This window comes from Vicugna pacos, chromosome 5, assembly GCF_048564905.1.
Source record: "Vicugna pacos chromosome 5, VicPac4, whole genome shotgun sequence".
NCBI classification, from domain to species: domain Eukaryota; kingdom Metazoa; phylum Chordata; class Mammalia; order Artiodactyla; family Camelidae; genus Vicugna; species Vicugna pacos.
Window position 1 is genome coordinate 33,263,938 of NC_132991.1, and position 23,467 is coordinate 33,287,404.

General features: G+C 37.4%; 1 protein-coding gene across 4 annotated transcripts in view; it reads right to left on the reverse strand.

Annotated features, from left to right (window-relative positions):
- Window positions 1–23,467, reverse strand: part of ERMN (ermin) — a 43,860-nt gene that overhangs the window by 8,081 nt on the left and 12,312 nt on the right. For 3 of the 4 annotated variants that reach the window (XM_072962087.1, XM_072962088.1, XM_072962089.1), the window contains exon 3: window positions 11,775–11,832. The exons of the other annotated variant lie outside the window; for it this stretch is intronic. The gene's annotated coding sequence lies outside the window, so the exon portion shown is untranslated. The remainder of the gene's footprint in view (window positions 1–11,774; window positions 11,833–23,467) is intronic. 4 annotated transcript variants of the gene reach the window in all.

Consider the following 23,467-nt stretch of genomic DNA (forward strand, 5'->3'; position numbering starts at 1 on the left):
AATTCAGGGACACAGCAGAGTTTAGTTTCTCTCTCCTACTCTTAGATTTCTATGACCCTAAAGCAACTTGCAGTTTATACCTACAGCTTAGTTTTCACAGGAATTAAAATCTGGTGGGGGGGATTATCTTTTTTCTAATGCTTTGCTTGACATTTCTTTTCTGGCATTAGAATTATTTCAGATTCATAAAGATAGAAAAATGACCCAGAGTTCTACCAGCCTTGGCTAATCCGTGTGTTCACTTCTGTTATACTGTCCTACAGAATAACAGACGTAGGTAAAATGGTTTGTCATGTGCATTAGTTTTCCTACAAGTAGACGGCAACACAAGAAACTTTTAGCTTCAAGACGGGTCTATCTAACTACCAAATAAAACACAGGGCATCTTATCCATTAAGAGGTATGTTGTCACACATTGTTTGTAACAACCTATGATTTTTTAAATGTGTTAGAATTTGCACTAATGATCCTTAATTCAAATACTAGTGCATAATCTTCACTGCATGAAACAGGACCTTTTTTTTTTTTAAGAGAATTTACTGGAGTTATTTTTTCCCCTAGTTATGATTTTAATGGTAAAGGATATCATATAAATGTAAACATTATCAACTCTATAATAAAAACATGATAATGAAATAATCTTCATATGGGAATGTAAAAAGTATCAAAATAACATTATGTAAAAACCCATATTTCACTTGTCAAATGCCAAATGATTGATGTTAAGGCTATATTAGGTCCAGAAACAGGATTTGGGGAAAAGTCATAAAATCCTGACCTTTAATAATATGTGAAAAGCCAAGCCACAAGTTAACGTTATAGCTCAGAGACAGTTAGTGAGCACTGAAACAAAACGAGAAATAAATTTAAGAGATTGGCTTTTTTTTTTTTTCATCTTGGCAGATTAGAGACAACTCTTATACAAACAGAGATTTGAATAGTTGGGAAGAGGCAGTGTATCAATCATGGTTGAAACAGAAAGAACTATTAAGGGATGGATAGATTGATCCACCTTCCTACCTATCTGTCTATCTATCCATCCATCTGAAGGGATTTAACTTTATACAATTGTAGGTACTGCTGAAGCTGCCTCTGTAAGTCTCGTGTCAAGTCTGGTGCTGGAGCTTGAAGTCTTCAGGGCAGGAAGGTGGGAAGGGAAGATGGATGTGAGGGGCAAGAACAAACTGGAGACACAAAGACAAGTTGGAACTGTGTCAGTTCTCACTGCTTCTGAACTTAGTGGTATGTGTGGGTGTCCTCCAGGAGAAGCTGGTCCCCTGACCATGGTCCTGGATCAGGGAAGCTGAAGGAAGATCCAAAGGAAGGTGGAGACCCAGGGCTGCCCCAGGCAATGGGTGGATGGGTCACAGAGTGTGTGGTGAGCTACAAAGAGCAGCTGCTGCAATGTTGCCCTACAAATCCCAGACAAGAATGCCTCTTTTTGCCTACTGTTCTTTTTCTAGAATCACACAGGAAAGGGAATTCTGGGAAACAGAGTTGAGACTGGTCAGGTTGACACATAACCATGTCACCACTATGGACTTTCAACATGTCTCTGAGACAGTGTGGTACCACATGAAATATTTCAACTCAAAGTCCTACCAGTAACTCTCAGAATCTTCTAGAGGGGATATAGTAATGTCTCAAGGGAATGTGAAACCCTGAAGGACCCTGAGGAGCCAGAATAACCTGATTTGGTTCACTTAAGGGACTAACATTCCAAATTGAAGGGACAGCCCAGCAATGAACTGTTACAGAAATATAAAATATCGTAACATAAAAAAATCAATCAGTAATCATATATTTCACTTCAAAAAAAAAAAAGGTGAAAGATTTATACAATCCAAAGAGAAACCAGAATATATATACCTCACTTCAAAAAACAGTAACTGCCTACCACCTAGTATGAATTAGATTAAGTTGATATTTTGTGCCATCTTTGTACCTTGTGTTTATATTTAAGCCCACTGCGAAGCAACAGCTGTCATTTTGGCAATATAAGGTCTTGAAGTAAAGGATGATTTCTTCCAGGTAGCCAATAGTGAAGTCTATGGATAACATTTGAGTTTTAAGAATTTAATGTAACAGAATTTGAAAACTGAACTGTATCTTATTAGAAACATGCTTTCCAAAAAAAAAAAAAAAAGAAAGAAAGAAAGAAACATGCTTTTCAACCTTGGAGGTAGGTCAGATTGGGAGGGGACTGTCAGCTGTCTCTCTAAAGACAAAGCCCTTCTTATACCCCAGGAAAGGTTTAACTCTTTGCAGCTCTAGAATCTGGGACCTGGCCTCCCAGTGAGTCCCTGTTTACCATTCTTTTAGAAAGCACTGGAAGAAACAGGTTGGGATTTTTGGTGAGGATTAGAGGAGAATATAGCCCTGAACAAAGAAGCCGCAAGGTAAATCCCTGGGGCCAAGATATGCAGGGTTAGGGTGGGAAGGGAGAGCATTAAGCAAGAATTAAGAGGCCCCTTAAATAAGGGGCAAGGGAGCATTATCATTGGTGATTCCTACAGTGGTCAACAGGATGAACTCAGGCATCAAATGACCTGGCTTGAAATCCTAGCTTTGCTGTTTTGTGACCCCTGGGCCAGTGTAGGAACCAGGCATGTTTGGGTCGCAGATTACAGAAGCTCAATTCAAAGAACCTTAAACTCTGTGAATTTAACAGATCATTTCACTAGAAAGTCCAGAATTGGCTTTGCACTTGTTTGGATCCAAGGATTTAAACAACGTCACAGGCAACCTTTCTCTCTCGATTCCAAGGAAGGTAACTGTTAGGAGGTACTTGGGTGAACCTTTTCTCTAGGTCCAGTAAGATTTCCAGCTGAATGTAGTAGGCTGGATGATGGCACCTCCCAAAGGTGTCCAATTCCTAACTCCCCTGCCCTGGGAACTGCTACCTTACAGGGTAAAAGGGACTTTGCAGACACGGTTAAATTAGGGAGATAAGGAGATTATTCAGGATTATCAAATTGAGTCAGCATAATAATCACATGGCCCTGATAAAAGAGAGGCAAGAAAGTGAAAGGTAGTGGTAGGAGATGTGACATGAAAGTAAGAGGTTGAACTGCTACACAGAATGAGCTAAGAGATGCGGACAGGCTCTAAAAACTGAAGAGGACAAGGGAATGGATTCTCCCCTGAAGCCTCTGAATGGACTATAACACTGCCAACACCATGATTTTAGACTTCCAACATCCTGAACTGAAAGAAGATAAATTTGTGCTGTTCTAAGCTATTCAATTTATGATCATTTGTTACAGCAGTCGTAAGAAACTAGTACATTGAGTATCTTGTTTTTCTGCCTTCATTTTCATTGACTAGCTGGGGGCAGAAAATTCAGCCTTTCCAACTATTTGTGAGGTATATATTTTTGAATCTCAGCTATCTTGGATTACTTGATACTGACCAAAAATACCTCTGATACTCTCATAATAAGATTGTATTTTCTTCTCTCTCACTTTTCCATCAGTACAGGTTTGACTGAAATTTGTAGCAGTTTGCTAAAAACTATACAAAAATGACAAACTCTCTAGTATCTTGATATTTTTCTATCAAGTCACCTAAAATTCAATCTTTAGTAGGAAATAGTCTGAATCAAGATTCAAGGGGACAGTTTATAGCAACAATGGTCAGCTTCACAATCAGGAATCGGTGAATTCTCACTGCTTCTCATCGCTCCTCTTAGTGATCCAATCCCACATTTTAAGGTCTATAATCTACGTATCACTCTTGCTGTCCATTTCTTTGATTATACAATGTTTCATTGGTTGAAAATGAAAGATTCAATTCAAAACAAATTCTACAGAAATGAGAATGATTCTGGCTTCTGGAAAGTTCCTCCCTCTCTCTCTTCTCCCTTTCTTTCTTGGTCATTTTTCTACTTTCCTCTATACTGGCTTTTTTCTCAGGTAAGTACTCCTAGGTCGGAGCAAATATTCCTCTGGCAACCCTAAGCTTACATTATCAAGATAATTATTAATATGAAAGAGAGAAGTGTTTCTTTCCCATTAATTCCAGGCCAACACTCTGGGATGGCCCTCATTGGGCTACTTTGGGGTAGGGGTTAATTTCTGAGCTAGTTGTGACTAGAGGGACAGAATCCTCTAATTGGCCTGGTCTGGGACAATTGTCCACTCCTGAACAGAAAAATGGGCACAGACAATGAGAAGAGCCATAGGACAAACAGAAACAGACAGTAGTAGATGCCTACCTACCCTTTGAAGAGATTCAGATGCCCCATCAGTAAATGGTAGATTCTAATATGATACTCCTCCTAGAATTACTGTAAAAACTAAATGAGTTACTCCAGGGAAATTGTTTAGCACAGTGTGGCATAATAGGTATTCATTCATATTTGTTTTTTATTGTTATTTAGTTAACTAAGTAATTACTATTACTATTTCTACTAACCATGTAGCTTTGGAAAAGTCACTTAACCTACCTGAGCCCTTTCCTTCATAATAATATTTATAATGACACATCCCTTGATGCATGACAAGAAGCAGCAAGTTAATGTGTACAAGGTACCTAGCACAGGGCTCGTTCATGGGAGAGACCCATGAAGAGTAGATGTTATTTTTACTGTTATCTGAGAAAGAAGGAACAGGACAACACCTATCTCATCTACATATGCATGGATTTTTTACAAGCCAAACTCTGAAATCTGACTTCTGAGTAGGTAGAGTTACATTACTGAAAGGCTCTTTTTTCACAGTAGGAGACAATGTAGGGGCTGCTCCCGAGACTGACACACACACATGGAAGTTAGATCTAATGTGGCTTTGGTCCTGTCCCTTCCTGTAGTCCCTGGGAAAACTTCAGTGATCGCCACTCTTTAGAATGGCTTGTTGTAGAGGATCCTTGCAAACAATGGTGGCATCTGTTCCATCCAATAGCACACATGTGGGTGAGTACCGTGGCTTCATCCTTCCTACCTTGAACTGGGATTAGTGTGTGAGCACCAGCCTATGGCGTCTACAAACAACCAATGCGTTGATTTGGTGGAAACTGATTCTACAAATGTATGAAATATCAGGCAGATTATGAAGACCTTGACCCCTAGAACTCTCTCACACATCAGTCCTTGCAGTGGAAAATGAATTACGTTTGAGACTGCTGCAGAGCAATCACACAGGTAAGGAAGGGGAAGCCACATGAAACAAAATTATTTCACTCTTTTGGCCATAATTTTAAGAGTATACTATCCTAGATGCATGAAGGAGTGTCCCCAGTGGACTGGGCTCTCAAGAGCTTTTAGCCAGGCAATTATACTCCTGTCTTACTTACAGTGAGATTTTTCTTGATGCACTTTAATGGAAAGAATGGATTATCTATTCACAGACTCTCTATACACATTAGTTAGAAGTGGAATTTGTGCAAGTGTTTATAAAACCACAGAAAGAGAATTTTTAACTGCATGTGCATACATTCTCTTTGGTAGTGGGAAAGCATTTTATAACCCCCCTAGGGAAGCAGAGCTGCATGAATACCATATCACTGTCAGCAGCATCCCTCCTGAACTATTTTGAATGTCACTAGGAGTTTAAGGCAACATGTTGTTTTTCAGAGGAGGAAGGCAACAAAATAATTAAATACATTTTTCCTTAAGAAAAAAAAAAAAGGAAAAAAAACCAAGTTGTTTCTGCTTTTGTAAGAAGGTGGTAGTGATGTGACTATGAACAAATATAATCTCTCCTAAGATGCCTCAGGTAATTTAGCTCAGAAAACTATCTCAGGGTTAGCAGGAGAAATTCACACACTCTCAATGAGTGAAATACATCTGCAGATAGATTAGAATTTCTTGTAAAGCTTTTGTTTTGAATCCAAATGAGGAACATTGGACAGCTGCGCAGATTCTCTTGACCTTTAGATGGGGAGAGTAGTGATTTGAAAGCTCCATTTATTGATTAGCTTATTCACCCCAAAGCAACTTGAAGCCAAACAGGAAATGTACTTCGAGAACCATTCGACTCAGAGGAACGTAGGAGAAGAACAGCACACTTACTCAGTGGGGTCTACACAACAAAGTAAATTCAGGCTCTCCGAAGTGTTCACATGGACTGTTGTAATAGTCTCCCACCTCCAAATGATATTATTGTAAATCCCAAATGCATTATCTGGTTCATAGTAGATATTCAATAAAAAATACATTGTTAAAAGACTTTCTCATTTCCTTGATCACACACACACTCACTCAGTTTCTGCCTATTGGTCCCTTGCTTGTCGTATTAAATACCAGCTCTTTATAACATAATATAGCTACTTTCTGGGTTAATCACCCAAAACTGCCCAGTTCTTTTTTCTACCATTGCCACAGAGAAGTATTCCGTGTTACCAAACAAGACTCCCATTTCCGTGTCTTGGCTTATTCTTTCCCCTGTGCCTGCAACGCCTGCCTCCTCACATCCCCTAGCATCTTCTTCACTCTCTCTACAAAAGCCAGAGCCATATTTCAAGGCGCATCTCAAACACTGCACCCTTTACAAGGCACTTTCTGACACTTTAGTCCAGAGGCTCTACCTGTACTTTTCTCTGAGCCCCCTTAACAATTCAGTCTTATGTTGTTTTATGGCACCTCATTATTTTGCCTTGTATTATTATTTGTGCGACTGTCTTACCTCACTACCAGAAAAGCTTACGTTTGTAACTAAAAGACTTCAATTTAAACCTCAGTTCTTCCACTGAAAAACTAAATGGTTTTTGGCAAATTACTTAATATTCAGAACTTCAGAACATCTGGAGAATGCCTACTTTTCAGAGTTTTTGAGACGATTAAATCACTTCACAAAATATACGTGGATCACCTAGCACAGTACCTGACACACACTGAGAGCCAAATAATAGTAACGATGCTATTTGTGAATGTATTGTCAGATCCTTGCAGGCTTTGTGTGATTCATTTTTGCACTTCTGTAGAGACAAGTATACCATCTGGATCATGATCCATACATATGCTTTGCATTGCCCATAGCAGTTACTGACATTAAAATGTGACAGTAAAATTTATTTGAATGTGTCTCTGACCCCTTGTTTGTCCTTCATTTATGAATCTGTTTTTATTTATTTCCAGTTAAGTTTCAGGGATTCAGGATCTAAGAGTTGAATTTTCTATGGTGTAGGGTTGTGGTGTGGATTTAGAAGACGCCACCTACTGGCAAATAGGCAGAGTTTACGTTAGAAAATGAAATAAACACAGCTCTATGGCTCAACGGAAGACTGTTCTGAGTGTTCTGGTCTTTGCCCTCCTAACTGCTCATTGCACAGACCCTCTCAGTAAAATACATATTGGCTAATACAGTCTTCATGTAGAAAGTTTTCTAAGTCAGCTCGGACTCATTTGGAGGTAAATATTCTGGGTTAGATTTCCCAGAGCAGAAAGCCTCAGCAGAGGAGGAATGTGTGCTCAGACAAATAGTGACTTGTCTGACACTTTCAGGAACCCTAAATTCTGACCAGGTAACCCTCATCCCATCCCTCAATGTTCCCCCTCTCCAGTAGGTCTTGGGAAAATCATTTAACCCATGAAAATGACAATTCCTGATCTGAAAAACTAAGGTCATGATAACCTGCTGTTAGAGGCTTCTTGTGAGGTTTTAATGATATCCTATCCAGAGATCTCAGTGGCTGGTGTCTAACATATGCTGTAAAAATCGACCTGTTGCTATGATTAAGCAAAAGATGCTATGCTTGCATAACTCAGTCATCTTCAAAATTCAGTTTGCCTCAGAATATTCTAAGCACTTCATTTAAAATCCAGGTTTCTTGACTATACTCCCAGATATTCTGACTTGGTTGAGGCCCAGATTATACACCATAAACAAGCACCTGGGTGATTTTGGCATATATTCTAATAAACAATACTATGCTTTCTAACTTTCAAACACACCTAAATAAGGCAAAATAAAAGGCACACCTAAGCAAGGAAAAAAAAAATCTTGGAGACAAATTTGTTTTCATTACTCATATTACTTAAAAACTTAAAGACGTGGGACAAATAAAGTTCTGGGGGTAAAAGTAATAATATAAAAAGAACAGTAATAATAATAACCAACACATTCTAAGTACTTATTATGCACCAAGATTGGTCGACGAACTTTTAATACAATAGCCCTTTAATCTTCACAACAACCTGTAAGACAAGTATTCTTGTTATCATCATTTTACAGAAGAGGAAACTGAGGCACAGAAAATTTAAGTAACCTGCCAAAGTCACCCATCTAGTAAGGGACAGAGCCAGAAACCAGAATTTAAACTAAGAAAGTCTGGCTCTAGAGCCCAAGCTCTTAAACATAATCCATTGTTTATAAACTTATAGCAATATTTCCTACTGAACCAAATCACATGGACCAAACAGTTATTCTAATAGGGGACCAAATTTCTTAAAGAGCTTTTCCATGTAATAGAAGCCCCAGGAGAACAAATAACTAATATTATAGTCACAGGCCACCTTTAATGCATTCCACCATCCTGTGTTTGATTTTTTTTAAAATTTGTTCTAATAGGTTGGTCTTCACTTCTTTTACTTAACAGTATCTCAGTGATTGAATTTCCATGGTTAATATTCTTTAGTCTGGTGTTCATGCATAAACTTGAAACAATTTTACACTTGTTTGCATTTTTAATCAAAAAAATGAGCTGCCTGATAAAACTAGTGCATCCTCACTAAAAGCCAAGGATGGAGAAGTCCTAGCAACCTCTATGAAAGGCTGATTTTGAAGGAAAGAGCTAATATGTACCTAAAGCCGAAAGGCTATACTTAGTTTTTACTATCTGCAGTAAGAGACATAATTTAATGGGTAACATCTCCCAGGCTATGTTCTCAGGAGACTCTACAACTGAGAATAAAATTCATGCCTAAGGCTGGCTTTTGCAACCAATTTTAAAGGAGGGACTTGCCACTTTTTCCAACCAAAATCCTGAGGGAAAAGGAAAAAATGAGTAAGAGAATGACAGGACTCAGAACCCACAGTCATCCTTAAGGGCAAATTGGTGACAATTCAACAGTGATTCGTTTCCTTTCTCATTTCTAATCCCTCACACTTTGTGCACAGGCTTTTGGATAATAAGAATATGTGCATAGATGGAGCACTCAGTGTTCACAGTCTCCAACAATCATTCATTTGAAATGACTGAAGGAAATCATTTCAGGCTGAGTCCAGTGAGGAGCTTTCCAAAGGCAGTGCTGGCAGGGCAGGATCACAGCCATCCTGTCACTGACTCAACGTGGGCTCAGCACCTGAGGGTGAGCCAGGACCTGTGTGTGCATCACAGAGAACTAGGGCAGTACCTGCCATCAAGGATGAACTTCATAAATGTCAGTTAAGTGAATAAACAAAGTTTCTTACCCAACCCCCTTCCATTTATAGATGAAAAACTCAAATCTCATGAAAGTGGAAAGTTTCATGAAGCAGAAGTTGAGGCACAAAAAGAATAAAAGAGCCAGGTGAATATAAGAGAATATCCTTCTGCCAGCTACCCTCCTTTTCCTCAGCTCTCTCTCTTCTTCTCTCTGCATGTCTCTGAATCTTTCTTATCCTCTCTTGATTCCTTGTTGACTAAATTAACTGCCATTAATATGTAACTAAATTAAGTAACATACTGAATTAAGAAAAATTGAAACATCTAAACAGGCTTCTCTAAAAAAAAACTGACCTCAGTTAGGTTTGAGTTGCGGTCTCTATGATATATACACTCTGCTTTTCTCTGTCTCTCTTTGGGTTAGTAGCCTTCAAGAGTAAAGAGGTTCTCCACTCATAGTCTAACTTACTAGCAGCACATCTTGCTAGTTACCTCATGTCGTTCTCTGCTCTCTTTCATTTTAGGGGCTGAAGAAGGGAATCAGCTTATTGTATGTAAGAAGTTCATGGAAGTGGCAGAATTACCACTGAGACTCCTGTCTCTTGGTCATAGAATCAAAGAGGCTCAGGGATGAAGAGATCTTTGAGTTGAATCTATGACACCGACCGTTCAGTAGTTAAATCTCCCCTACAAGACCCACTCCAGGCATTTGACTATTCTCTTTTTAAAAAAAAAAAAATCTTTAAATAATGGAGAATTCATCACTTCATGAAGGCAGCTGTGCTTGAACTGCTCTGAGTTCTGAAAACTTATCCCCGTGTGGAGGTGAACTATCATGCCCTAAAGCTTTCACATATCAATTGTGCTTGACTGAACCCTTTGGAACCACCCAGAACAAGTCTAGTCTGTCTTCCACCTGACAACCCTTCAGATATTTGAAGACAGCTTTCATGCCCACCCCCATCCCCCAAGTCTTCCCTTTTCTGGAATAAACTTCTCTGGTTCCTTTAGCTGTTCATCATATAACACTGTATTGAGTATCTTTAAACTGTCAAACATTCTCCCCTGAACATACTGTCATATGCTTGTGTACAGGGTTGACAGGGGTCAGATATAAACTAGTATAGACACATTGTGTATTAAAATATTAAAATCATTTCACTATAATTGATAAAAAGCCACGGTTCTAAGTCTCTTCCTCAGTGTCCACCATTGTCTTTGCTCATCACCTGGGATCCTTCTGACATCTTTGTGACCAATAACTAAGGGTTGTTCCTAGAGCAATGTGTTGATTAATAAATGACTAAATCATAACAGCTCTAGACGTCTAAATATGACCCATTGCTAAGTATCTTTTTCAACGTAATGCCCAGAAATTTAAAAAAAAAACTTAAAATTTTCAGCATTTATTCAACACTGCCTATATGCCCAGCAATACAGCAAGTGTTTTCAAACATTATTCTCGTTTAACTGTCATAGCATGACCGTGACAGAGTCATCATTATTCCTATTCTAGAAATGAGAACACTAAGATCCGTGGAGGTCACATATCTTGCCCAGCGTTTTACAACTATTAACTGCCAGAGCCAGAATTCAAAACAGATCGATGGTCAAATAAATTTGGCAAATGCTACAGGTTCTTTATCCTCATGGAAAATCATGATGAACTTGTACACATTAAAGATTCTAAGAAGTTCTTCAATAAGGAAAGTAGTTTAATCCAATGTATTTGAGGTTTGACTCCTATTTAACACCCATAAGCACCTAGGTGAACCAATGGTTTAATTTTTTTTTTTTTTTTGGAATCTGATCCTCATTGTTGATTCACAGCAATCTAAATGATGACTAAAGCCCCAGATCTTTTTCACAGATGTCATCATTAAAGATCAGCTCTCCTCTTCTATCCTTGAAAAACATGTTTTGCACCCAAGGGCAGAAACTTAAGTTTATCTCTTTTATATGAACTTTGGTTAAATTCATGCCTTGTTCCAGCTTGTCAATATTACAAATCTGCCATCCTGTGTAGTCACTGTTCCTCTTGTTTTAATTCTTCCCCACACTGACTGACTATATGCTCTACATCTTCACCTAGACTGGGAATTATAAATGTCAAACATAGAAGAATTGAGGGCTTTCAGTTTCAGCCCTAGTAGGTAATGACATTGCAAGTCATTATCTCCATCCTTATGATTAAAAATCTGAATAAACTAAGAATCATTGACTTTTCTTGGCCCTGTCAGAGAACTGAGGTTTGAGGGCAAAACACACCCAAATCTGGAGATACAGGTTATCCAGAGAGACACAACTGATATCTGCTTACTTAGAGCAGAAAGTACTAGAGCCAAAACCGTTAGGAACACTTACACAATAACTTTGACAAATTGCTAGAAGCTAAGTGAGGACTAGTGCAAGAGTAGGAATTCCTTGGGGCCACAGTTTCAGGGGTGCCCCCACACATTTGTTGGGTTTACCTTCAAGAAACCAGCCAGGTTCTCATGGTGAAGATCTGAGAAGGATCTTCCACCGGCCCTGGCAGGAAAAAAGGGAAGAATAATCATTATGAAATGTGCCCCAGAGTCTTCTGTATAACAAAGTCCTACTCTCCATGGGGATAGATGTTCCCTGAGCCTTATTTCACCTGGAGAGGGGCATTCCTCCCTCTCCAGCCCCCTGTAGCTTCCCTGTTTCACCTAAGGGAGAAATTAAAAAGCTATGCTACTGGAGAAACACTTGTGAAGGTGGCAGCCCAGAGACACTGCCCAAAAAAGGACTGAGATTTAATCATAAAATTATTGAATGTTTCTGCTCCCCACATCTTCCCACCACAGCAAGGAGGCTCCAGTATAAAAGTCGATTACTAATGAAGGAGCTTCAAGACACAGACTCTTTCTGAGGAAAAGTACACAGGGAAGCCCACAGTCAAGAGGGGAGACAAAATTAAGGAAGAATATGAAACCTCTGGCACCTAAAGCTATAGTGAACACTAAACTACTAGCCAGATTAACATAAATTCTCACACTAAAAGCCTATTATTACCTATTTACCTGTGTAAGTGTCAACAAAAAATTACTAGGCATGACAACAGAAAAAACAAAAAACAGAAAAACACACTCTGAAGAAACAAAGCAATCATCAGAACCAGACTCAGATGTGACAGATTGGACTGGTAATTTATAGTGTAATAACTATGATTAATATATAAGGGCTTTAATAAAGAAAGTAGGCAACATGCCAGAATGGATAAGTGATGCAAGCCGAGTGATGAGAACTCTAAAAAAGAATCAAAAGATGTCATACTAAGTGAAGTAAGCCAGAAAGAAAAGGAAAAACAGCATATGATATCACTTACATGTGGAATTTTAAAAAATGACACAAATTTACTTGCAAAGCAGAAACAGACTTGCAGACATGGAAAACAAACTAATGGTTACCAGGGGGAAAGGGAGTGGGGAGAGACAAACTGGGAATAGAGGATTTGTAGATACTAACTATTATGTATAAAACAGATAAACAACAAGGTCCCATTGTATGGCGCAGGGAACTATGTTCAGTACCATGTAATAGCCTATAATAGAAAAGGATAGGAAAATGAATACTTATATGTATAATTGAATCACTGTGCTATATACCAGAAACTAACACAACATTGTAAATCGACTATACTTCAATAAAAAGAATCAAAAGAAAATGTTCAAAATTAAAGAACACTTTAATAGAAATGAAGAATGACTTCGATGGGCTCATCAATGGATTCAACACAGCTGAGGGAACAATCAGTGAGCTTAAAACAGATCAATAGTGATTGCCAAGACTTGAAATGCAAAGAGAAAAAATAATGAGAAAAAAATAACAGAACTTCTAAGAGCCATGCGGCTATTTCAAAGAGTATAACATACATTAATTGGAATCCTAGGATTAAAAAGAGAGAATGAAGGAGAAAAAATATTTGAAGTAAAATGGCCAAGAACTTTCCAAAATTAATGACAGACACCAAAGCACAGATCCAGGAAGATCAGAGAATACCAAGCAGAATAAAAAAGAAAAACAAAAGAAAAACCTAATCATATTATATTCAAACTGCAGAAAAACAAACAGAAAAAAAAGAAAGTCATGAAAGAAGCCAGAGAAGGGAAAACACTTTGCCTATAGAGGAACAAGAATAAGAATCACCACAGACTTCTTATCAGAAACCATGCAAGCAAGAGGAGAATAGAGTGAAATATTTAGTGTTGAAAGAAAAAAAAAAATCCACTCACTTAGATTTCTATATCCTGTGAAATTATCGTTCAAAAAAAAAAAGAGAGAGAAAAATACTTTTCTCTTACAGACAAACAAAAACTGAGGGAATTCATCACCAGCAGACCTATCCTGTAAGAAATGTTAAATGTGGAAGAATCCTAGGAAGCAACTCTTTGGATGACACCATCTCTTTAAGCAACACTTGTTCAGACACACGTGAACCATTTTCCAATAGGATATTTATCACTGCATTAAATCAAACCTGCTGCATCCTTTCCCCAGAAGTTTTATGAAAGTATTTCCGATATGCCTGTGGAAGATCAGATACACTCATATAACAGTCAATATTTCTTGCTAAAAGATAAAATGATGTTATTCTGGCATAGTGAACTCTTGTTGGATCTTCTACATTTTTCTGAATTATCTCTTTAATAATTCCTTCTGGAATCTTGCCCAATGTTAATTTAAAGCTCACTAATCTGGAACGGAAAAACGTACTCTTCTTTGTTCCTCTTTTTAAAATGTGAGTCTACATTTGCATTTTCCTATCTTCAACTTTTCCTTCATCTTTCAAATTTCTTCCCATATCACTCTCCTCATTTGCATCCTAGGATACTGTACTCCTGATGTGCCACAGCAGGAAACTTGAACTCATTTTTAGTAGAAGGATTATCTCTTAGACTATTTTATCCCATCTTTATCTTCTATTCTGCCTTACCAATGTTTATTCTGTACAATTTAATGTAGAAATCTATCTCACAGAAAAGACAATTGGAAAATTAAAGAGCTCTACTCCCGCATGTCAGCCAACAACCTTATATCCTAATTGTGAAATACCCCTGTTCCTGAGCCTATTCTTTCGATGATCTTATCCTTGTCCTAAGTGTAGCTAAGACTGTTTGGTCGTCCTTGACATTCTCATAAGTTGTAAACCACTTTGGACCTTAGCCTTTCTAAAGCTGATCTTCAGATCTTTGCTTCCCCTTCCGCTGTCACCTCACATTTTTCAGTGTCATTAGACCTTATTTTCATTGCTCTAAATCTGAGGTCATTGGAGAGTCTAATCCATTTGCTATACTGCCACCCAGGCCAAATTGCTTCCTTCTCCATATATCCATTGGACTATATATGAATGCAGATGAATGAAATTTACTTACCAACCTAGATATCTCTTGAAATAAATCACAAGCAGAGACTAAATGCCAGTTGATAAAATGCCTATAATTTCAGGGTACTGAAATAAGGAAAATTAGTTTCCTGTTTCTTGATAAGAATTATTTTTGATAATTTTTATTATTAGTTATTTGAGATATTTAATTTAAAAAGAGCTTAGTGAAATAAGTCAGGCAGAGAAAGACAATACTATATGATCTCGCTTATATGTTGAATTTTAAAAACCTAAATTCAGAAACAGAGACTAGAACGGTGGTTACCAGGGGTTGGAAGCATGGAGGAATAGGAGAGACAATGGTCAAAGCGTATTAACTTCAAGTTGTAAGATGAATAAGTTCTGGGGATCTAATACACAGCATGGTGATTATAGTTAATAAATTGTATTATGTACTTGAAAGTTGCTAAGAGAGTAGATCTTAAATGCTTTTATTACAAAATAGAAATGGTAATTATGTGAAGTGAGGCAGGTGTTTGCTAACTCTATGGTAGTAATCATTTTGTAATATGAAAGTGTATCAAATCAACACATTATATACCTTAAACTTACACAATATTATATCTCAATAAAGCTGGGGAGAAAAAACGAATAAAAAGAGCTTGAAATAATAGTTGTATAATGTGTAACATAATACTAGGGTGTAACATAATAAAATAATACGATAAAATAAAAACGCAATAAAATAATATAAAAAATTGTACAATGGAAAAGAGCTTTGTTTCTCAAAAATCTGGGTTCCTGTCTCTATCTAACACTCACTAAACACAGCAGGGTCTTCTAATCTCTTTATGCCTTTGTTTTCATATCTCTAAAATTGTCTAATAAATGAACAATATGTTAATGCCAACCTCATTTAAGGTTTTTGTAAGGGTAAATGAAATAAAGTATATGATCTTGACCTTGAAAGCCTTAAGGCAGTGAATTCAAAGTGTGGAACATGATGATTTTTTTTATGGCTGTTGGACATGTACTAAACAACATTAAGTCACATAGTAAGAAAATGATTTTAATTTTTTTACTTATGTAAAGAAGAAAATCTATGGTGCTAGTACGGTTTCACACTTTTCTAGCATTTGTTAAACTCTCTAAACAAAGGAGGTCACAGGCCTTCAGCAGGTGACAGCATTTATCTAGAATTTAATTACATTATTTTGTTTCAATTGTACTTATTTTTATAATTACCTTCTATTTAAGCCATATTTGTTTTCATTCCCATTTCTTTTTCAAATAAACTAATTTAAATAAAAAGAAAATTGATTTATCTTAAATAAGTACAAACTAGAATAGATTGTTTAAGGTTTCGCAGAGTATAAAAAGGACTGAGGAAATATCCTGTAATGCAATGGACACACTTTAATGTATTATACTGGTATTATCAATGAAGTTATAGTCTTATTATTTATTACTAAAAACAAATAATTCTTTGAAAAATTGGTGCTTAGTACATGTTCTTATGCCTGATTCCCAAAGCTTCTTACACAGAATTTTAAAAGAATTCATCCATAAATAATAAAAATGCAACTTGCCTTTGATATCTGACTTTTATCTCCTTTAAGTTAGGGATAATATCCCACCTCCTTTGTATGTCCTACAGTGACTGTCAGAATGCTGGGTGTACAAGTGTTGCTAAGCAAATATTCAGATGTGTTAGACTGACATTTAAGTATGTCAAGAAAGTTTGTTTATCAGTGCTTCCCTAACTTTTCTCAAAGTATCCCCTGATGTTAACTAGCAGGACAATTTCCACACCTAACTCCCACACTCAACTTTGAAGTTATCACTCAGATAATGTAGAGACAAAAGAAAACAGTCTGGCTCCTGGAATCTTGAGTTCTTTTGCATAATGCCTGACAGTACCCGGTAAGCAGGCTGTGTGATGTCCAAGGCTAGATCAAAGAAGTGTACATTTCTCTATAGTTCATATATGCTATAATTATAATTATATATCATTAAGTGTAATTATATGTGTCTTCTCTAATACCTTCCCAATTCAGTCCCTGCTCCCCTTCACCATGACAACACATATTTTATAAAGAGACCTTTTATCAACAGTCATAAGGTGAGACCTTTTGACTTTCCTCTTCAGGGATCTCATCTGCATCTCTATTCTCTGCTTGTGAGCTTCTGACATTTTAATGTCTGAAATGCCTAAATCCTTTATAACCAATCAGAAAAAGAAAATAGAGCCTTTACATTCTAATCACAAAGAAGGTTGCTCAAAGTCCCAAGTGAAAAAGAAATGAAGAATATTTCCAGGAACTTCATTTCAATATTCATGAGAAGCATTATTTACCATTAAAATATCTAAAAGGAAAACCAAAGCCTACAGAGGAAGGCAGCCAAAGGTTGATTTAAAATTCTCTGTCCTAGAAGCTGGGTTAGTAGAGCTCACACCAGTTCCATTTGATTAGCTTCTTCTTTAAGCCTGTGTAATCCTCTCAACTAGTACTACGCTTTTCCTTTATTTCTGACTCTTGTTCTTAAGGCTCTTAATAAAAAAGCAGCATGGCTGACTGCCAAAATAACACAATTGGCTAGAACCCCAAACTCTGATATTCATCTGGCATGCTAGGTTGTTCAGTGGAGCCTAGATTTCTGAACCTTCTGAACATGGGCAAGCTGACTGCTAGCTGATAACAAGCCTTTCCCCAGTTTTCCATCCGCCCTCAAGAAGGAATCTGGTGTAACTACTTTGTGAAAGACTAAGCTCCATTTTGCCCTTTATGTAATTTCCCTCTTGTCGTCTTCCCAACAATTTAATGAGAAAATCTTGCTACCTGTATTATAGGGAAAAGGAAACCTGAGCTTAGAAAGGTAATAAATTACTTATGGTTATGGAACTTGTGAAGAGCAGAGCAAGATTAAAACTCAGGTATATCTGACCACAAAAGCCATTCTCTATCTATTACACCAGCCAGCTCCAAAAGAGTGCTGTTCATAAAGTTAATCTTAAGAATGTTTTAGAATATTAAATGAAATATTTCAATTGACTTACATCCAATATTAATTTATCACTTGCCTTATGAAGCAACTATTCTTCCTCATCTGTTCAATCTGAAAATAGACTACCCTATGACCAGTAATCCCACTCCTGGGCATATATCTTGAGGAAACTAATTTGAAAATGAGAAAGGATGGAAGGGGACAGGGCACAGCCATTCAAGGAATGCCACAGCAATTAACATCAAAATGGTGAAAACAACCCCCAGTAGGCCTTGAGGCTCAGGATGATGAGAAATTTAACTTCTAGTAGATCTTGAGCTTCATTATATGCCCATTGTAATATATCAACATGGTGAATAACACACCCACAGGCATCACAGCAGTCCCAAGGCTATCCACAAAAGCTCAAAGAGTGGGAAATGGCCAACTTCCTGGGAGTCCCAGCCCCTTTCCCTTAACTGGTCTTTCTACTTATTAGCATATGAAGCCACCAAGCCCATAAAAACCAGCAACACGGTGCCTTGCGGCCCCTCTCTCTCCCTCTTCAGAGACAGCCCAAATTCTGTCTATGGAATGTGTACCTACTTTTAATCTGAGGACCCAATTCCCACACCTTGTGGCCTTTCTCTTTTCTTTTGATGTATCTCTCTGAATAAATCTACCATCACTCAACTGTGGCTCACTCTTGAATTCTTTCCTGCATGAAGCCAAGGACCCACACTTGGCGGGGCACATCCCAGAGGCTCAAATGAGACCTGGGACACAGCCCTTCTCATGCCCCACAAGTGTTTTCCTGCATCAAAAAGATACATGCACCCCAACGTTCATACAGCACTATATACAATAGCCAAGACATGGAAGCAACCTAAATATATCCATATCCAGATGACTAGATAAAGAAGTTGTGGTATATATATACAATGGAATACTACTCAGCCATAAAAAGAATAAAATAATGTCATTTGCAGCAATATGGAGGGACCTGGAGATCATCACATTAAGTGAAATAAGCCAGAAAGAGAAAGAAAAATACAATACGATTATCACTTATATGTGGAATCTAAATAAAGGACATAAATGAACTTATTTACAGAACAGAGATAGACTCTCAGACATAGAAAACAAACTTATAGTTACCAGAGGAGAAAGGGGGTGGGGAGGGATAGATTGGGAGTTTAGGATTTGCAGATGTTAACTACTGTTTGTAAAATAGACAAGCAACAAGTTTCTTCTGTATAGCACAGGGAATTACATTCAATATTATTTACTGGCCTATAATGAAAAAAATATGAAAAGAAAAAAAAGAAAATCAGTACTCTACAGATATTTAATACCCTCTCTAGCAATGTGTAATGATGAAAGAGCTCCTCTGTTTAAATGTTGCTATAGTTACTTCATATATACATGGTTATAATTAAAGCTGGCTACTATACCCTTGTCCTTTCTGTAAAAAATACAGAAAATAAATGGACTTCCACATCTTGCTAATGCTTATAATTTGTGTACTGTTTAGACTTCTAAACTTCTGTTTAAATTCTGTTTTTCTATTTACCTTCATGTTTTTTTAAGTCTTTTCTCACCACTAATAATTTTTGCTGTTGCTGTTTTATCAAGTTCAAGAAAGTCATGCCTTCTGGATGTCATCAACAGCATTTCCTACAGACCAGCAGCACTTGGAAATGTAATAAGCATGAGCAATCTGCAAATAATACTCCTCCCTTGTATGTATAGCCAAACCTTAGGGAAATAGTCTGTGACCCTTTCAGCTTTTCAAAGAAGACAAGTTTTCACTTAGAGAAAAACAAAGCTTGGAATAATTGGCTGCCTACTGAAAGTTTCCATATGGGAGTCTGTGATTCCCAAATTTTCTGACCAGTAATGCATGTTAGCATCTGTTTATTTCATCTACAGGCAGCCTGGGGTATATGAACTTTATATCCATATATATTTTTTCATGTTCCTAAATAGTGTTTTCTTCCTTCATCATATCATTAGGTCAAAACTCTCCTTATTCTTTTGAAAATATCACCCTTCCCTGAATTATTCCAATAAACCTATTGCCAGAAAAGACCCCAAAAGGATTCCTACACCACAAATGCTTTTATGAAGTTCTAGAAGCCTTTGGACCACAGTTTTCTGAAATACAATCAAAATCATAAGGAGAAAGAAAGCCCACTACTATTATCATTTAGTGGGACAACTTATCACAATCACTCTTCAGTCGTTTAGAGAGCTGACTTCCACAGCTCTCTGAAGAGTAAGCAGTGAGTTCTAAGTCACAGGGAGCACACTATGTCCCCCACAGTGGTTTCTATTTTCATGATTGAACTTTGACTGATATAATGACATAATTTAATAAGAAATGTTGAGAACCTAGGCTATCTTGCTCTGAGCCCCATGCTATTTCTACAAAGAAATAAATGGCACACTTGTGAAGGTAAGGAAATTTCCATCACCTTGGATACATATACTACCCATGGCTAACTAAAGTATAACTTAGTACTGGATGGCACCTTAGAAGTCATTCTAGCCCACTGCCCTCGTTTTACAGATGAGAAAACTGAGGTCCAGAATTATTAAGAGACTTGCCAGAATCACCCAGATAGAATTCAGCATAGTGATAACATGAACACAAATCTTTTGAGTCACATACAAAAAAATTTTTTTTAATTTGATTAACCCATTAACTTCCACATCACTACACAGGAAGGAAGAATCTGGGGACTAGATACAAGCGGGGAACAGGTTCCAGTCTTGCTAAGAAAGGGAGGATGAATCTGAATGATCCTGCCTTTTATGGAGGAAACTGAGTGGAAAGGGGTGTCAAAGATTAACACTGTCTCTTCCAAATTTTGCCAACATAATTCACACACACACACACACACACACACACAAACCAGTTATCTATCAACACCATGTCTATTTATGGGAATAAAATTATGGGTCTAACACAGCTTCCTTCTTTAGAATTGAGGGAACAAGTCTGCTTTGAAGTGGTATAGGAAACTGCGAGGCACGAAAAGGTGGGGATGCCGATTTCCCATCTTGCCTGAGAAGGACCCAGAACACCTGCATCCACTCCCTGGCAGGTGAAGGGCTGATAAAGTTCTCCAGAGCAGTGCCATCCAGGATGGGGACTACAGATTCCCAAAGGAGAGAAAAGGGCGGACTCAGAGTAATTCCGAGAGTTCTGTTAATTCACATAAGTTCCTAACATAGAATTTCCTGTAGACTAATTATAATCAGGAGGAGGAACAGCGAAAATAAAGTAAAATGGATTCTAACATTCTAGATGATTAGCAGTTGTTATTTTAAAGCATATGTGCTAGCTTAGCCACATCTCTTCGTGCTGGCTCCCTTCCCTTCACTACCTTGCCCTTCACTAGGTCACTGTACATTACAGCTGACAGAGGAAGCTGGGGCATTCTCTGGGACAGCCCCAGACACCTGGGTGGAGAGATACAGGGGAGGTTCTGCTACTTCTGTATGAAGGGAAGATACACCAAAACGGAGTAGTTGCAAGTGTGGTTTAAGTCCCTGTCTCATTTGTGTGTTTCTTTAATTTTTCTACCAATTTCTACCACAACTAAAATTAAAAGTAAACCAAAAAACCTGAAAAGCTTTGCAAATATCAGCCAAGATCACTTTGAGATTGAGTTTCCAATTAAAATAATTACTTCATTGCAAAGAGCTATTCATCTCAGTAGGCAAGAGCTGTTTGTCTGATTAAGAGGTTGGACTGAGACAGTGAAAGAGAGTCTGAAAAGCCCTAGATTCGATGTGATTTCACTTCAGAAGTGGGAAAAGGGATGGAGAGGAAGAATGAGGACTCATGATGCATGGCTAAGAAGGCCAGGGCCAACGTGCTTGGTGAGAATTCTCAAGAAACAGCACTGAATTAAACTTGATCAAAACTAACAAAGTGGAATTTCAATATGATGTTTGAATAGAAAACTAAAATAATTCTAGAATAGAAGACTAGAGAAAGAATCATAGAGGAGTCTGTTAAGTCCATTGAAAAATTGAAGACAAACATTTTTGCAGACTAAGAAGAATAATTACAACAATATATCAAGAAAAATGATAAATAGTGAACTAAAAGTCTTAGAACGAAAAAGAAGAAACATTGGGCTATTTCTGTGGGTCAAATCATCACCTCTTTTAACATTCATAATAATCTTATAAGTCAAATATTATTATTTCTACTTTATGGATTAGGAGGCCATGGCTCTGGAAGATACATAATGTGCCTGAGGTCACAAAGATACTTCTGTTCCTGCAAATGTTGGTAGGTAATCTACAAAAAAGAATTTCATAGTAAACAATTTTTGAAAATCAGCTCATGCTGTTCCTCTCTTCTAGAGTTTAGGCTGAGAGGTTATGCAGAGATAAATCTATTTAACCTCTTCTTAACCCAGAACTTCCCAAACTTGTAACATGATGGGAAATGTGTGTGTGTGTGTGTGTTCTTACTACCTTTGTGAGCACATGAATGTTCTACAGGAAGCATTTTGGAAAAGATACCAAAAGGCTACAACAGAGCTAAACTAATAAAACTAAATTTAATAAAGAGCAATTTAAACGTGGCATTGGGCATTTTTAAAGTCTGATTATGCAAGAACAAAATCAGGTCAACAATGCCATTTAAAATGCCCAGGGGCACAAAAATAGACATATAAATGGATCAATGAAACAGAATAGAGAGCCCAGAAATAAACCCACACACTTACAGTCAATTAATCTTTGACAAAGGAGGCAAAAATATGCCTTTTCTCCACAATGAAGAAAAGACAGTCTCTCCAGCAAGCGGTGCTGGGAAAACTGGACAACTGCATGTAAATCAATGATGTTAGAACACCATCGTACACAAAAATAAACTCAAATGGCTTAAAGACTTAAATATAAGACAAGACACTATAAACCTCCTAGAAGTAAACACAGGTAAAACATTCTCTGACATAACTCTTAGCAATGTTCTCCTAGGGCAGTCTCTCCAGGCAATAGAAATAAAAGCAAAAATTAACAAATGGGACCTAATTAAACTCATAAGCTTTTGCACAGCAAAGGAAACCATACGCAAAACAAAATGACAACCTATGGAATGGGAGAAAATATTTGCAAATGATGTGACTGACAAAGGCTTAATTTCCAGAATATATAAACAGCTAGTACAAATTAATAACCAAAAAACCCAACTCAATCCAGAAAAAGGCAGAAGACCCAAACAAGCAATTCTCCACTGAAGACATACAAATGGCCAATAAGCACATGAAAAAAATGCTCAATATTGTTAATTATCAGAGAAATGCAAATCAAACTACAATGAGGTATCACCTGACACCAGTCAGAATGGCCATCATTAAAAAGTCCACAAATGGTAAGTGCTGAAGAAAGTGTGGAGAAAAGGGATCTCTCCTACACTGTAGGTGGGAATGTAGTTTGGTTCAGCCATTGTGGAAAACAGACTGGAGATTTCTCAAAAAAACAAAAACAGACTTACTTTATGATCCAGCAATAACACTCCTGGGCATATATCTGGAGGGAACTCTAATTTGAAAAGATACATGCACCTCAATGCTCATAGCAGCACTATATACAATAGCCAAGACATGGAAGCAACCTAAATATATCCATATTCAGATGACTAGATAAAGCAGGTGTGTTATATTTATACAATGGAATACTACTCAGCCATAAAAAGAATAAAATAATGCCATTTGAAGCAATACGGATGGACCAGGAGATCATCATTTTAAGTGAAGTAAGCCAGAAAGAGAAAGAAAAATACCATATGATATCACTCATATGTGG